This window comes from Pagrus major, chromosome 2 (genome assembly GCF_040436345.1).
Source record: "Pagrus major chromosome 2, Pma_NU_1.0".
Classification (NCBI taxonomy): Eukaryota; Metazoa; Chordata; class Actinopteri; order Spariformes; family Sparidae; genus Pagrus; species Pagrus major.
The window spans coordinates 4542125-4560507 of NC_133216.1; the positions used below are offsets into that span (position 1 = coordinate 4542125).

At 40.4% G+C, this 18383-nt stretch overlaps 1 protein-coding gene across 1 annotated transcript in view; it reads right to left on the reverse strand.

Annotated features, from left to right (window-relative positions):
- Positions 1-4371, reverse strand: part of caln1 (calneuron 1) — a 71474-nt gene extending 67103 nt beyond the window's left edge. Inside the window, exon 1 of the mRNA XM_073491240.1 lies at positions 3800-4371. The gene's annotated coding sequence lies outside the window, so the exon portion shown is untranslated. The remainder of the gene's footprint in view (positions 1-3799) is intronic.
- Between the last annotated feature and the right edge of the window lie 14012 nt (positions 4372-18383).

Consider the following 18383-nt stretch of genomic DNA (forward strand, 5'->3'; position numbering starts at 1 on the left):
TGAAGAGTCTTTGGGTTTTTAACTGTTGGTTGGACAAAAGGAGCAATTTGAAAACAATTTATCAGCGGATTAATCGATAAAGAAAATCATCATTAGTTGCAGCCCTATATTCATGTCTTTATTGTTTGTTAATTGTCCTGAAAGAAACCGTCACCATCTCACAGACTAAACTGATTGGACAGGCTGCTCAAAAATAATAAAACCCTCTCTTAATCGTCTCCTTTTGAAAGACTGAACAATAATCATGAAATGATTCTTAAAAGAAAGTGTAGCCTGACAGTAAACAAACCACACACTGTGATCTTCTCCTCTGCATTGAATTTTGACATGTCACTCTGACCTGCGAGTGCCAAGCCTCTCCCTCTTTCTTTACGACATGACTAATCAAACGACCACGCCAGAGCACTGAACCAGTCCTCAGTTCTGAGTCTTGACTCTTGGAGAGTGCAACCTGATGAAAAGAGCGCAGCTTTATTCAAAGCTTTCTGCATGACAAGGAGGCCAGATGGCAATTTCTCACATCAGACCCTGCAGCACAACAGCCAATAGCAATGGGCCGATACTGATGGGGACACAAGCAGAACACGGTGTACTGGCAGCAGACCCTCCAGCCACAAAACCATTTGTGTAAAAAGGACCAGGACACAGTGACATCTTTATGAGTACTGTATGGCTCAAATTCTATGTTGAGAAAAGACACCAGTAGTTTCAATAATTCCCCTTTCAAGCTACAGAAAAAAAAGACTCCATTTCCACAGAAGTGACGAATTGGCATTCCTTCCCATCACACTGACAAACTGCTCAACTATAATACCAACGGATAGGTGAGCTTTGCTTTAAGCGTAAATCCCCTACTGAATCACACAGGGCAGTTAACACCTTCTGCACTGCTCTCTGCCGCTTCACATTTCTGTTTGGATTCAGAGATGTGACAGCGAGAACAAAAAAACACCTGCTAAGACGTCACACACTGAGGTGTGGCCACATTTGCTGAATGCTTTAAAACTTTCCACCCATAGAGAGAAATGTAGCAGCAAGTTTTCAGTGTGGTTTCACCATTTTCCATCACTGCTGGAGAAAAATAGAAACAGCCACCTGGTCATAAAAATGACCAGTTCAGAAAATGACAGCATTGTTAAAATATAGCTAAGATCGTGATTTTTGTAGAATCTGTTAGAGCTGCAACGATTAGTCAATCGGAAAAAGATTGGTTTCCATTTGTTTTTGGATTATGAAAATTGGATTATCGATTAATCGTTTCAGTAATTTTTCAAGCAAAAATGTCAAACATTTTCTGGTTCCAGCATCTTAAAAGTGAGGATTCGCTGCTTTTCTTTGTCATTTTATGACAGTAGATGAAGAGTCTTTGGGGTTTGGACTGTTGATTGTACAAAAGAATCAATTTAAAGACGTCACTTTGGGCTCTGCGATCCTGACAATTATTTGACATTTTATGGACTAAATGATTAATCGATTGATAATAATGATCGTAAGTTGCAGCCCTAGAATCTATAAATTTATATCAAGTCAAAAGTGAGGTATTGTGATCGCTCTTAAATTTATTGACACGTCTGTGGCGTTTCCATACAGCCAAGCAGCTTGGTGCCGTCTGATGACTGTCTACTCATAGATCTGTGCAAACACCTTTGAAAATACTCTACACTGCTACAGCAAACACACAAACAGATGCTAAAAATCATCAATGTAAAAACAAAGCAGTTTCTTTTAGCAAGGCATGATTAACATGGAACAATTACCAACTGTTTTCAACCATATCTGATCCTAAGGTGTGTACAATGACACCAAGTTATGCAACGCAGACAACCAAACAAATGTGTGTTTGACAATGTGTCAGTAATGTAAATAATAAGGTGAAAATTATCATTATGGATCAATAACGCCTTCTGTGGGTGCAAATGACTTCCCAGTGTTGTGGACTGTGCAGTAGAGGCACACATGATGCTTTAAAAATGCAGCCAACTGGGTGCAAAGACAATCCATCAAACCCTCACTGCAAACAGGAGTCAAACTGAGAAAAGAGACGGGAGCGTCTCACAGAAGTGCCACATCTCTGCACACATTACCAGCTGCTTCCTGCAGCAACAGACTCTCTTTCTCTCCATCTCTCCCCTGCTGATTCTTACCCATACTGGTGGCTTTCACTGTACTCAGCAGGATCCTGCAGCACAACAGGCTCCCTCGCCGGACTCTCCATCACGTCCACAGCCCCGTCCCTCAGGTACGGGTTGCCTGGCAAGTCTCCATTTACCTCAGAGTGTGTCCCCGGCGGCGGCATGCCGGTGGGCTCCACTGTCTGAGGATCGGGCTCTGTGACCTCCTCCTCCATCAGACTCCTTTAGATGCAGCGGTGCCTCCAGCGGCAGCAGCAGACTGCCTGTCCACAAACCACTGAGCCCGGCTGCCTCCACAGTTTGGGCTTGTCCCAGAGCAGCGGCATTGGTTCCCAGAAACCCGTTGTTAATATTTGAGCAGTGAGAGCAGCAGGTACGACAGCTCCTCTCATGCTCCACTCCTTGGCTCCTCACTCCCTCCCTCCCTCCCTCCCTCCTTCTCTGTGACTCCCTCTCTCCCCCTTTGCTCTCTCACTCACTCTCCAGTGCAAACATTCCTCCACATGGAGAGACAGAGTGGAGGGCTCATTAGTGAGTCCCAATGACAGACTCAGCCCTGCCTGCCTGCCTGAGGCTGTGCTCACAAAATACACAAGTAGAGGGAGGCAGGGGGGGAGGGAGAGGGAGAGAGAGAGAGAGAGTCAGACAGAGAGAAAAGGGGGAGACAGGGTGTAGACAAACAGTCAAAAATTGGGAATGACAGACCAACAAGAGCTGACAAGGACGAAAAAGTAGGAAGCAAAATTGACATCAGCTGAAGACAAGTGTGTGTGTTTGTGCAGGAAGAACACACACGCCGCTTTTATATCCCTTCTGATGAAGCTTGCAGTGCGCTCTGCAGGTCAACACGGGGATGCTGTGGAGGCGCATCACATAGAGAGCGACACATCTCCGGGAGGGCGCGCCGTGCGTAACAGCGTGCGCCACCGTGAGCAGCAAGAGCGCGCGTTAGACGCTGCGCAACGGGAAGATGATGATGATGATGATGATGATGATGGTGGTGGTGGTGGTGGTGGTGGGTGGCCGGCGGGGGGTCCACAGTGAGAGCTCAGCCCGTTCACAGCTCCAGTACATCACATCGACCCCGCACACACACACTTCCTGTGAGCTGCTCGTCATCAGTGTGACAGTAACTACATTAATGCAACAGCTCCTCTCATCACCAACAGGCGTTAGTGTCCATATTCTCATTAAAAGATCAGAATTCTGTGTTGGGAGAATCATGATGTTGGGTTTTAAAACAATCACACAAGCTTGTCCCTGAAAGCAGCACGGCGTGTGGTAAATGCGGGATATCTTCAGACGGTTTATTTAAAGCACGTCAGCCCTCAATAATGAATGAAAAAACTTTATGAAACACGGATCAGACGATGCTGCAGTCGTAAACAAATCTCACTGCACAGTAAAAAATTAATTTGACTTATTTTAAAACCTAATTCTCACACATTCTCCTCAGCACTCACCATCTGCTGAGACATATAAATGAATATTATAGCAGATATTATGCGGACCCCTGTGGTGTGAGTGGACACCAGCAGGTCCTGACCGATCCGAACAACAGTTGTTTGTCTGGCACCGAACCAAAAACCTCAGTGGGCTGCAACAACGAGCTCCAGCCTGTTCATTTCACACAGAAAGGTAATTTATCGTCTAATGTCCCAACTTACCTTTAAAGGGTCTCGAGTGTGTGATGATCAGTCAAATCCGTTAATCGATGCTGGCGGTAGGATCCAGTTTAGACACCTGTGGTGGTGGACTCCTCGACCAGGCTCGTCGATCGATCCGGATTGATTGCCGCGTTCTCACAGAGTTAATCCTTTATTTTGGGGATGCAGTGCACACATTTCTTTCCATCGTCATAAAGATGAAGAGGTGACAGATTTGGTTTGTGGGTTTTATTTTCCTCTCAGATGAAGTCCAGCAGCAGCGACGCGCCGCGCATTCAATCGAGTTGCACTTTTCGCCAAACTCTCATCAATGTTTTAATTCCTCCTCTCGTTCACGTCGCATCCGGTTATAATCGCGAGCGGTGAAGTCCAGTCAGAGACAAAAGCTGCAAACTGCAAAGGTCCGTTCATTCAAAGTTTAATCCCGCGGACTGGAGATCCACACACACAAACACACACACACACACACAGACACACACAGGTGCTGAATGTGGCTGAGATTGATGAGAGCAGCCCGGCGGCTACAGGAGACTCCAACCCAAATCAATACGCAATCGAACAGGAGAGCAGCGATTGGCTGATTTCACTGTCGTTTGCCTGAACACGTTTATTGTTTCATTTTCAACCGGAGAAACTACTTGAACTGTTTGTTTGTAGCTGTCTGACCGGACAGATGTCTGCTGTGCGCCTCCTCCTCAGCTCCACATTTAAAAATCAATCTGTGTCAAAGGAGCTAAAAAAATTATATTTTCCGGTTCAAACTTTCAAAATAATGCCTTCATTGTTGGCCACAAACACAAAACATTTTAGCATTGCTGTAAAAAAACATTGTTTCTCTTCATAATGTATCTAAAAGCCTATATTTACATATATATGTTTTATGTCATTGTCTTTGATTTTCAGAAAGTTTCGTTTTTAACTTTTATTTCTGAAGTTAAAGAGTCCAATTTCCGGGTTTCTCATTATTTCTGCCAAACTTTACAAAACTCCCAAGTACTTGTTCAAATGGCACCACCATCACAACAACCTGAAGTCTATGATGAACACTGATATAATGTGACTACAGTTCCTCAAGTACTATTTTGAGGTACTTGTACTTTACTTGAGTATTTCCATTTCCTGACACTTACTTGCACCCCACTGCATTTTGAAGGCAAATATTGTACTTTTTACTCCACTACATTCATTTAAGTTCTTGATTTAGAAATTACTTTGCAGGTTGCATGCTGCATACACAAGTAGCACATTTTTAAATTTATTTATTTTTTGTTTTCCTCGTCATGTGGACCTTGACCAGATTAGAGCATCTCTAATCTGGTTCTGGTTCTGCAGGAACAGGCAGATATAATCAGTTGTAGAGAAGGAGACACAAAGGAAATAAATGATAGTTTTTCTGCATAAGATAAATCCTTCAAATGTGATTTTTTAACTGACCACTGTGTTGACTTTCAGATGATCATTATTTCATTCCAGCTGAGAACTTCAGTCTTATTCCACTGATGCATGCCCCAGTTCAGACTGTTGTACACTGACTGCTGTCTACCAGAGACAGAAACAAGAGCGATGAGACGCAGCAGCCACCAACTCTGTGATGAAAGACTGAATAAATCAGAAAGGTTCGCTCTGACACACTGCAGGTTGGTGTTTCTCTCAGGATAAAAGGGCTTGTTATGAAACTGGTGACATTGCTGTAAGTGATGAGTTATGTTCAAATAGAGCTGAGTCAAGAAGTGACACCTGCTCTGCAAGATGAAAAGTTACCCGGGGCCTTTTAGAGGACAGTGAGCATACAGCTGACAAAATGATATTTGCTGTCTACATGTGGAACTGTGACTAAAACAGTCAGTTTCTCAGGATAACATTGATGCAGATATCCGAGAGGGCAACCCTGAGCACACAGCGAAGACTCAACATCTCCCTGGAAGTCTTTGAGTACCTGCTGAGCCCACATGAAGGTGAAGCAGGGGAAATGGTTTGTAGTTGTCGCTCTGCTTGCCCTCTTCACCCTGACCTGAGTAAGAAGAACAAAAAAAATACATGAACAGGTGGTTGTGCGGTGGCCAACAAGCACACCACACATTTTCTCTTAATTGGTGTTCATTGAGCATGTTCCTGAAATTTGTTGCACTTGAGGAAAGCACTTGTTAGAGTGATTATATACAACGTCTTCATTTAAATAAAGTGCTCAGTGTTGACGATGATTAATACCATAAAGTGGATATTACTTTAACAGGTGATTGATCCACTTTACAATTAACACATAAACATTATTATTATCATTATCAAAACAATCTTGGACTTAACAGGAAGCAGTGTCACCAGATGTCTTTGTTATTACAGAACCATTTTATTGGTAATTTGCAGGTCAAAAGAAATCTAAATGTCGATATTAAAACTGGGAAATGTCTCAGCAGTATATTTCTAGTATTTATATTGTAGTAAGGACCACTCTCTTTGAAATATAATCAGCTAAATGCTTCAAATGAGCCAGTGCTTACACACACAAACATCATTAGATATACAGGACTAACAATTAAACAATAAAAAAGACCAATAAAAGTCAATAAAATAAAATACCAGGGATGAAATAATGCAAAACCAATGATTAAAACTAAGGCTATAAAATACTCTAAAATTAAAAACCAGATTAAAAAGACAATTCTTTTATTTCCTTTTTAAAAACATGAAAAGAGCTTGCCACTCTCATATCCAGTGGCTGTGGGTTTCACAGTTTATGGGCATAAAAGCAGAAGGCACTCTCACCAGTACTTTCATGGGACACATTCAAAAGAAAAGCAGTGGAGGGCATTAGGGATCTGACTGGAACATAAAATGATAGAAGATCTTTGATATTGGGAGGAGCAAGGTCATTCAGAGTTCTACAAACAAGTCAAATAACTTCAAAATCAATTATGAAGGGTGTAAGACGTAACCAGTGCAACCAGTCTTCAGCGTTAATATGATCCATCTTCGTTTTGTTTGTCTGAACTAGCTGCAGCTTTCTTATAGATGTTTTAGGCAATCCAGTTAAAAGGGAATCACAACAAAATGGCTTGTAATGAAAGTGTGAGTGAGTGTTTCACCATCATGACTGCTTGTCAAAAAAGGTGTGACCAAAATTTTGCAAAAACAAAAAGTCTTGAAGATCACCTGTTAAAATAAAGCAGAGGAGAATCAGTGGAATGCTTTTCTGAGAGAAGCCAGTTTGATTTCCCCTGAAGGCTACAAGGCTGACGGCAGAGCACTTTCTGCACACCTACTCTCTTTTTCTTTATTCCCATTCCTGTCAGTTTAATCAGATAAATGCCTAGTCTGACGGGGTACTGTAAGTTCAACGGTGGTAATGTATATTAAGGGAATTGTGCCTACGAGGAATGCCAGAGGACAAAAAAAGGGCAAATGCCAAAAATGCCACCCATTATTTTACTGTCAACAATTATTTTTCACATTTTAAGGTTTTTCTCAACCAGTGTGACTTAGTGTGAGTCACCATGTAGGAGTCAGATGTCTTAGGCATGGAGCATACATTGTTGTGGCCTTTTGGCCACAAGTTGGTGGACTAAATACCTAATAATTGAAACAACACAAAGTCCACTGCATTGCAAAACAGTCGCTCACTGTATTAGTTTATCTTTTTAGAGTTTAAGTTTAATTTTACCAGGAATGTCACTTGAGGTCGGTGTACATGAACCTCTTTGTGCAGAATGCTCAGTCAAAATTTTACAGACAATAACATACCACGGTAATAGAAAACAGCAAAGACACAGTGAAATAACAGCCTGTGGACCTGCACAACAAGTCAAGCTTTCGTAAAGGAAGTAGAATCTACAGCCAAAACATTTATTGCAAAATCTGATAAGAGACAGAAAATGTTGATGCTACCTCACGTTTGTGCATAAACCAATGATCTGCAATCTACTTTTGATGTAACACTTAGATTTTTACAGTGCACTGTACACACGCTGCAGTGTACACTGTAATCAGAGCTACAGGAGGAAAAAGCTTCTATTCACCTGATTGTAGGTTTCAGTCACCCAGGACTATTATTTACATGCAGATTGATTTGGTCATGTGATCGTCATGCTATTATTAGTGCATGAGCAATTATTTTTGGTAGGAACAGCATGTGACTTCTATAGTCTAGCTTCCGTTCAATGAATACACTGTTTGTAGTTTAAGGCAATAACATGTAACTTTATGGAGAAAGACAGGCGATTGTTGAGCCTCACCCCCAGGTCTTTGGCTTTGGGTAGATGGCTTGGATCCTGTGATACCAGAGAAGTATTTACCCAGTGGGTTGTGTGGGAACAAGAGGAGCCTGCAGGGCAGAAGTTACATTGGTTCTGTGCATATTTGAACACAAGCTTTTTAAGGTAACATTTTTGCTTTACAATGTATTAAAACAAATAGACCTTGTGAACTTACATTATCCGAAAAGAGTCACTGGTAATCGATCTATTCAGTCGTTTAGGTTGGAGAATGTGTTGGTTTACGCAAGGTAACATTTAATTTTTTCTGTCACTATAACTTCTGTGAAACAGCAGATGGTACGTCACAGATTGAAGCTGGAGAACTTAACTTAAGGTAAAGTAAATAAAACTTTAAGACTTTACCTTGTCGCTGAATGTTTCTGCCTCAGTCACGTAGATAGATTTTCATCATCAGTGGTGGTTGTTTAACGATGGAGACAACAACTCCCATGAATCCACCATACTTACATCTCCTGTTTAGTTTTGATTGAGAGACCCCTAGGGGCAGGAAATACACACAGTGTGTGTTTAAATCAGAATCGCCTTCTTTAGTGAATTATTACAATGACTGCTGTTACAGCCATAACCATGTGTCCCACAAGAAATGTAATTAATAAAACATCTACATAACCACAGCAAGTTAATGAGACAGCAGTGCAGAGAAACCCCGCAATATGTGAACAAGTGAACTTGGAAAATCATTACTGAACTAATTCAGAGAGAGAACTGTGAAATAAATTGCGGTGCTTGCAGTTTTATCAGGTTTGTGTTTAATATGTGCTTCATGCAGGAAACACTCTGAGCTATTCTGATCTTTTCCTTTCATGCAGACTTTACACGCACACACACACACATCCACACACACACACACCATGTTTCACATATCCAATCTGTGGTCAGTTCCTGCACCAGTTAGAGCCTTGGAAAGCTCATCACCATGGGGTGTGTGTATGCGCATGTGTAACTGTGACTGCATGTCTGAGCAGTGTACTATGTGTGTGTGTGTGTGTGTTCCTGATGGAATGAGTCACAGCGTCACTGTTTCTGCGGTGGCTTCATCTAACTTTTTCAGAAGGGAGTCTAATGAGTCAATACGTCTGTTCTGGATTCGCTGTAATGAGATTGAAGTCCTCGTTGATACGCCCGACAGCTGCTGAGGACCACAAAGCCTCTGGCTGCTGAGAATCTTTGTAGGGGACAAATAGACAGATCTGCTTTGTAAAGCTGAGCCAACACCACTGTGATACATGCACACAGTGAACATTAAAGGATTATTGTCAGAGCTGTGATCCTTGTGATGCTACATGCATTGGAATATCACTCTCTGAGCTAAAATGAAGCCTCAAAAGGCCTTTCTAGAGCCATTGTTTGGATACCTCATTCTAAGGTAACAATAATACAATGATTCTTTGTTTCAGGTCATTATATTCTTATAAAAAACATAATTAAAAATATTATACATGATATTTTTGCCAATATTATATCCCATTTCAGCTCCTGAATCACCTTAAATCTGACACACTGAACCTTAAAGTGAGCTCAGCTAGAATGAACCAAAAACAAGCCAAAACACAATCCATCACAACAACAACAACCACAATAGTAATATTATTATATTATTATGTATTATTATTATTAATAATAATAATAATAATAATAATAATAATAATAATAATAATAATAATACATTTTGATCAACAACATCACAATAACAACAAATGCTTCACCAGTCAAAATATTTTCTGTACCAGTTCATTCCCATTCAAGGTCATGGCAGCAACAGCCTTTCCCAGCATGCATTGGCAAAAGGCAAGGCACACCTAGGACAAACCACTGATCCATCACAACCAGAGTCCAACACATTCACACCTCAGGGCAGTTTAGAGTGTTCAGTGTCGGTTTCCTCCCACAGTCTACAGTCAGGCTCCATTAACTGGCAACTCTAAAATTGCCTGCTTTGTGATTCTTGCTGTGAGGGAGTACGGATGTGAATGAAATGTAAATATGAAAGTCAGTATAAACTAATCCCAACACACCTTGGTCATTTTGTTCCCTTTTTAAAATTCAGTGAGGAGGTGAGACTGAGGATCACAGTGAAGTCAGTTCATATCCTGCAGCAGCCACCTCGTTAGTGACGGAAGGAACTGGAACCAAAGGTGACGCCTGATACCAGCATGTGACAGCTGCCCTGCTGGACTAACAACAGTATCCAGAATAAAAACGGTGGATTCATTTACAGTTTCTTGATCACCAGAAATGCAGTGAACAGTGTAAAAAGCAGTAAGCAGGTCAGAGCAGTCTGTAAATGAAGATAATATTCTTGTTGAATCATGAATAAAACAAAATTACCACGTGATTTGAAATGGAGAAACTGTGGTATGTTAATATATATTTTCTTTCATTGTTTATAGTAAAAAATATGCAAAAGAAAATTCTTGCTTGGCATTTCATTGAGCCCAGAAGCCATAAAAGAGATTTTCTGAAGCAAACAAAGACTTTAATGTGATGTAACTTGTACGTTACATTTGGGGACTGTGCTTGTTTTGGGCTTTGTATTGTTGCAGGTACATTTTTCTGCATGTCTTGTTGGAAGAGTGCAGTTGTTGTTTTTCAGATTGTTGATTGTGTCTGACATTTTCCATGGAACAAAAACCAATGTGACACACGTACATGTATTTCCTGCAGAAATATCATTTCCAGATTGATTAAAGCAGCCCTGATGTCAGCGTTAGTGTAATACTTAGCATTTCAATATTGTGCATTATCTTTCAAAATCACTGTATTTACGTCATGAAAGTCATGTTGACAACACCATTTACAGCTTGAGTAGTATTTACAGTATTATTACTGCTATACTCAACTGACAAATGAAATAAATACCTGACATGACAGTCATGACGATTCAAGTTCCTATAATATGCATTAATAAATGATATAAGATATTGTCTCCATGATTGAAAACAAAAACTTAGAGCAAGATGGAAGAAAACCTCCAGAGGCTATATTTGCTGTACTTTGGATGCTGAGATTCAGATAAGTCAGTCAGTTTTTATTGCACTATAGGAAGTCCTTAAACCACCTTGCCTTGTTTTTCAAAGTAAATATTGGAGCCAGTAGATAAGGTGTACCCAGCACTGCAGCTGCTTCAGAAAAAGAAAGGTCTCCTCAGGCAGTCAAGCATCAGTGTGGCTGCTCCTGCTGGCTCAATAGCCTCCAACAATGACATAAAAAGACAGTTCGTCCTTACTTTAGTGCAAAATATTGCAATTCTTCTGCTGCTGTATTTCTGCTATTTTACTGTCTATGCTTACTATGCTTTCTCCTGTCATCAATAGGAAAACAAAAAAAAATGCCAAGGCACTGAAATCCTTTTTCATGGATATTATTCTTTATTGTGACAATATTCTAACTCTGGGGCTCAGCTGTTCAGACAGAGAGGTACAGGTGTGTTCTGACCCAAATAACACATATAAGGTGAACAAATAAAATGACAATAGTCTCCTGATTTGCAGCATTTCAACTGGGAGCTGACATACTGACAGATTTTTTTCTTTGACATACTTAAGACTTACTTTATTATACTTTTTGAGTTGGTATTATTGGACGTATACCTCTGATGCACTCTGGATTTCTGTTATTTTAACGTTCTGTGTTTTTATGTAATTGCCTTTTCCCAGAGTTGTAAAAAGTATGCAAAAGTCATTTAGAGTGAAAGTGATCCAGACGAATAGTATTTGAGTAAAAGTTAAAGTAAATGATGCTAAATGTAGGTTACTTAAGTATCAAAAGTAGAAGTAAATAATACATATATTTACTTGTATATACTGTATACTATGAGTCGACAGGCTGGCCGATTATTGGATCTGACATTCAGCATTCACTTTGTCTCTGATGCTTCATGCAATCTGCAAAGTAACTAGTAACTAAAGTTATCAAGAACAATTTGTGAGTTAAATTCAACATTTGCCTCCAAAATCTATTGGGGTGGAAGCATAACATAGCAGAAAACAGAAATACTCAATTAAAGACCTCAAAATTGTACTTAAGTACTGTACTTGAGGAAATGTACTTAGTTACATTCCATCACTGCCTTTTCCCATCCTACCTATCCTACTGCATAATCAGCTGCAAAGCAAATACAGAACTCTGCAGCATTTGTTAGACAAGTTCCCATGTGTAGCTTCCTCTTATCAGCCTTTCATCCATAGCATAATGTGCACAAACATGGATACTGCAGTGGCTATAATGTATTGCATGACAGTTGTACATCTAATGCAAATAGGTGTAACATCACTTATTTCTGTGTGCGGTTTTCCAAGTATTCCTATACCAGTGTTTTTAGTGTTCTCACTGACATACACACAAAATTACACAAACAGCTGGGAGAAATGTGTTTACTCCTGTAAACATACAGTCATTTCAAGGAAGGTCTGTGCTGTTTTTTCTGTATGATGACATTTATTCTATGTTGAATTATGGTGTTTTTCTAGATCAACTGCAGCCTTTCAACATGTTGCAGGAGCTCAGAATATGTGTAGCAGGAAATGTCAGCAACTTCATCTGTATGCCGCAACAATCATGATCCAAGCTGAAAGATTTCAGAGTATACTGGGATGATATCTTCCTTAGCGCTGCCTGCTGTCGCCATCAAGAGCCTTTACTGTATTGACATTTCCTTTAATTTCATCACACCTGGTGAATTGCACTCACAATCCCACAGTCCTCCTGTTCCTATATTTGGTCTATCATATATCTGCCAAGCCCGCTGCTCACAGACGCAGCACATAAAGTACGCACAGTTTCTCCGGACAACAACCGAATGTGAGGCATCTGTGCTCAGTGACTGCTCACATGTTCGTTGTGTTCATGTGCTGACAGAAGACCTACAAAGTGCTAAAGACTGACAGCTATCAATAAACTCTGCACACACACAAAATACCTCATGATCACTCTCAGTTTACAATTTTATTCTAATAGAAGAATAAATTACAGCGTGTCAAATGACTACTAAATCTACTGCAGCAGTGTCAGTGCCACACATTTAGGAAACAAAGATATGACAAGCACCAAAAGAAACAAAGAAAAGTATGCAGGTAGAGAACACTGAAGATTAAAGACATTAATTCATTATGCAAAGACTTTGCTCCAACTAGATTGAAATAAATCTTCTTGTGCTGCCTGTTTACAGATTAACAAATGTTTTCTGTATACAGATTTGCATAGTGAGGGAGTATTTACATAGAATACACACACACATTCATCACTGGCTGTCGACATTATGAAGTTGTGCAAACTTCCTGATCAAATAACACATGTGCAGAAATTGGACCATACAGTTAACTTCCTTATTGATGACAGTAATCAAATTAATATATCCCTTTTCTCAAACACACATATCTAACCTGGACCCGGCCATGTTCTGGGTGACAGAAGGATCTTATGGGTGCTATTCCATGTGTTTCATTTTTCATTTTTCCCTACAAATAGACCTGTTTAGGCTCTGAGTAGAAGCTGTGAGGATATTTTCTAGTTGGAATAAAACCCTCTGGGCTGTGAACGCTCCATGCACTGACGCAAATACAAAGCTCAGCATGTTTCAGATGAGTTCAGGAAAAGGTTGGCGAGAGAACAGGTAATTCCCAAGTGCCTTCTCTTATCAGCTTTTCATCCATAGCATGTTCACAAACAAGTAGACCACAGTAACTGTTATATATTGCACAACAGCTGTATTTCTAATGCAATTAGACATAACGCCATATATGCAGCCAACCTGATGCACATTTGCACCTTTATGGCATCAACAATTGTGTGTCAAATTTCAGTTTTCAAGTTTTCATTCGTATCTCTCAATCAGCGCCTCAGTTGTGACAGAGAATACACCTTTTTTTGTCTTCTTTATGGATTTGATCAGCAGAGTCTTATTCAGCCCTGAGAGCTGTCTTTTAGCTTGGCAACCTGCCTGAAATATATATTCAATCATGTCCAACAGACTGTGTGCCAAACCAAGAATAAATGTTAGGGGTGAATAAGCTTCAGATCAAAGGTCCATGACTTTTTACAGCTGGAGGTATTTGGGGCATGTACACCCGGGAGGAGACCTGGAGCAGACGCAGAACCCACTGGAGGGACTACATGTCCCATCTAGCCTGGGTGGGATCCCCTGGAGGAGCCGGAGGATGTGGCTGGGAAAAACAAAAGGAAGGTCTTGGCTACTTTACTTAGCCTGCTGCCATTTCTATCTCGACCAGATAAGAATGTGTCCAACAGGCATATTGGCATTCATTTGAAGTCATGTTTGTGTCCACCTGATGGATGGAAGTCCAATATCAGCGCAGTCGCCAGGAAAAAATGTTGGCAGATAACATTTTTGCATACAACGGATATGTTCACATTTGTACTGTCATAGGCTACATACCATACAGACATTTCTAAAGATGTTTATTTCCAGACTTTCATATCTGGAGGTGGAGGGGACAGCGGTGGAGTTACAGGCGAGGAGGCTGGCAAGCCAGTGACTGCCCTTCGGGTCTCAATGTTGTTGACACAGTGTCCAATCATTGGATATTTTTGATGAGGAACCATGACGAGGTGTTTCAACATTTGTAAGCGTGACACTACTGGATATTTTTAAGAGAAAGAGACATCGGGAAAATTTCCAGCCGAGTTTGTGGCAGTTATTTTTCAGCATGTCATTGTAAAATTGAAAACTGAACCAAAAGAAATGTGATGATTGGGCAGTCAATATTCATTCTCCTGTTAGCTCTGCTTTGGTCACCAATTCCAACTTGGTGCTGGGCATGCAATGTACAGTATAACGAGGAAATCAGAGGTGTTTTTTTTGCTGAATACAGTTTCATGTTGCAAATGAAAGAGGTAGATGAAGACAATGGGACTGAACATTACAGTAAATGTGCTATATAACCAAAACAATGAGCTTAATGTGGCTAAAAGTGATAATAATCTGTTTGTTAATCACTGCAAATGACTGCTTCCATGTTACATGTCTTTTGAAGAATAGATCAAACTTGCACTGCACTCAACATATTAATATTGAGGTTGGAAAATTGGCTTTTAAATATTATGCTTCATAAAAACAGGAAAAAATGCTCAAACCATAAAAAATTTGACAGGGTTGTCTGTTTCTTACAATTTAGGAACCTTTGACCAGCGTGATTAGTAATGTGTGTATTGTATTAAATGAGCTTGCTCTTATTGGCCCTTCCCTGTTAAATAAAGGTTTGAATAAATGAACATGCTTTCATTTGATTCATGATTAATGCAGGTTTAAACTAATCAAATTACACTTTCCTCCTGTAACACTGGGACCAGACCAGGTTGGATAGATCCTGACGTCAGGAAATGCGAAGTTTAGTTGTGATTCATTTTATTTCCCAGTGACTGACCAGGAAACAGCTTTGATCACTGATGTGTGGCTAAAAATGTACAGAACAAACAGTTCCTATTTCAGCAACCCTCCATAATTGGCCATTCTGTAATGGTACAAACACACACACACACACACACACATACACACACACACACACAGTGGTACATTGTGTTGTAGTTGTACTCTACACAAGAGGTTAAGTGCAGAAAACATCACACAGCTGTGTGTTGCAGAAGTGGAATCAACAGCTTTTCAGTTTCAGGGTCAAAAAAAAAACCTCTCACTTAGAGCCGATTCAAGTGTCACAGGTCTCTATTTCCGTCCGTCTGTGTGATGGATAATAATCAGCTCAGTGTGATTCAGCTCACAAGGCGACCTGGCTCCTCGCCTGCTAACCTGCCTGCGGTTCATTCATCAATCAAACCCTCTGAGCTCAATAGCACAGAGCAGACCACAGGACACAAAGGTTACTGGAAAATAAGCTTCACCTGATGCCCACCAGTGATCTCTCTTACTCATGCACACGCATGTGTTGTCTCCGTGGTACAGTAACATCCTCACATATAGGAAGTGGGGAGATACAGTGGCTTTATTTGCAATCTTTGTCTCATATGGTTTTCATTCACCACTTGTAATTTCTTGGTATCATCCAAAAGGTCTTCTCTTTCTCTCTAAATGCTTCTCATCTTTCCAATGATTATGTTAGTAGACAAAGATCCTAGTGAGCACCCTGAAGTATACCCTGCATAACTGTCTATTTTACTCTAAATGGAAACATAATCCACAAAATGAACATCATGCTGCATTAAAGAAGACTTGAAACCTGCGTTTGAGACTATAAACTCATTTAGAAACTGTTTACTGAGGTAACATATCAAGTGAAATTTTTTTTTCTCATAAGCTTACAAAGAATCAGTAATTAGAAAGAATGCAGGTTTAATGCACTTACGCATCGGCTTCACTTCAGACACAGATTTTATACAGTTAATGCTGTGGACAAAATCTCATCTGTCACTCTAACTCCCGGGGTAGAGTCAGAGAGTGAACAACTCCAATGAACCCATGCTAATTACATCTTTTCTTTTTTGTTTTATTGAGGGACTCCTAGCAGAAGAAATTACATACTGTGCCTTTTAAGCGTGGGCTAATGTAGTGTTAGTGTAAAAACGACCATAAAACTGAGCCAACACCTAAACAGCAAAGGTAATGTTTCATTTTACTTCAGGTGGTGATTACTGCAGGGCTTCATACCATGACATCAAAAACAGATGAGATGGGAGTAGATAACCTTTTTTTTAAGTCTCCATCAATCAGCCACCAAGGAAATGATGTAATCTGGATAAAGGCCTTAACCTTCAAAGTGATCCCTTAATTGCTTTTGATGGCGCAAAACTTTTGTGCGGACTGTTCCCCTTTATTCTATGAGTTGTGAAACAGAGCATATGACAGCTGAGCCTGAGGAAAAAAAGAATGATCCAGGACACACAGCAGGCAATTAGCACATATCTCTTCTAATCGCTCGGCACCCAGAACGCATTTCAACACTCATTATTGAGACAGATTTTCTATGATTCATCGCATTGCTGTGTGATTTACCACCAGTCAGTTGTCAGGCGAGAATTCATTACACCATTAGAATGCAAATCCTCCTTCGAAAATAAAGCATCAATATGCAAGGCGATGCCTTCGTTAGACGGTCATTTGGTTAATTGAGTCGCTCTGTTTAAAGAGGGGATTAGCATATGAGCTAATCAAGGTCGTTCCCCTCAGCACCTGTCTCACACAGAGCCATGTGTGCTGGCAGAAAAGGATGCCGCAGCTTCTGAGGGCAAATGTCAGTTTTGAGCCAGTTGCATTTTTTAATAATGTATTGCAAAAAACAGATTATTAATTGATAAAATTGATTAATAGTGAACTCCCACAGCACAGGAGGTCAGATGTGTTTGCCTGTTGACAGAACATTTGTGTTGCTGGCTTGTAATCACAGCTGAGCTCCACTGATGCTCAAGTGATGTGAAAAATGAACTGTGATCAGGGAGAAGGAGGCATCAATACAGCTGGGGCAGAAAAATTCAGATCACAAACACATCGTCAGCGTGGGAACTGTTCCTCTGTGCTTCAGTATCTCAGAGATGATTGCTTTTATTGCACTACATCAATTATTTATCACATTACTTACAACAGAATAGTATTAGGTTTGAAAAAGGGAATTTAACTGCAATGATAAATGTTTCAGTAGTAACATCAGCAATAAATAATACATTATTATACAATAAAACATAATACAACACTCTGATCTAAGCATTTCTCAGATGCTCATTGAGAAGATTGAATATAAAGTAATAGTACAACAGGGTGCAACATCCACATTTTGCAGTGTCCATTGAAACAATGACCAATAAACTGCCTCTATCTCTGCAGCGTGGCACTAGACAAGAGTTTCCATTGTGTTGTAATTTGTTTTGGGCTGTTCACGTCATTTTCAGCAATTTCCTCTTTGGCAGAGGGCAGCCTAACATTTGGTCCCTGCTCCCCTCAAATCTGTTGGTTTGACAGAGTGCCGACAAGCTCATCCCCGTGCGTCTGAATGCATTCTTGTACAGACAGAAAGGCAAAGCACTGCGCATCCACACAGGCATCTGAACGTACAGGCACAGATATAAACAGAAGTGGGTGCAGGCGGTTTGTCCAATTATAGGTCACCATTTTCAGACATTTTAAACAACAGATACAAATTCTCTCGGGCATCTGAACACGTGAGCAAGCATGGATTCACACAGGTGCAGATCATACTGCATGGACGTACACACACGCTGCATCTAGTTGAACACAGCAGGTTTTTTTAATTGGTGAAATACAGAAACACAGAAAATAAATAATACAGACATACAGGCAGTAACATAAAGCGGTTACAATGAAGAATGTGATAACATGATAAGAGTGCTGG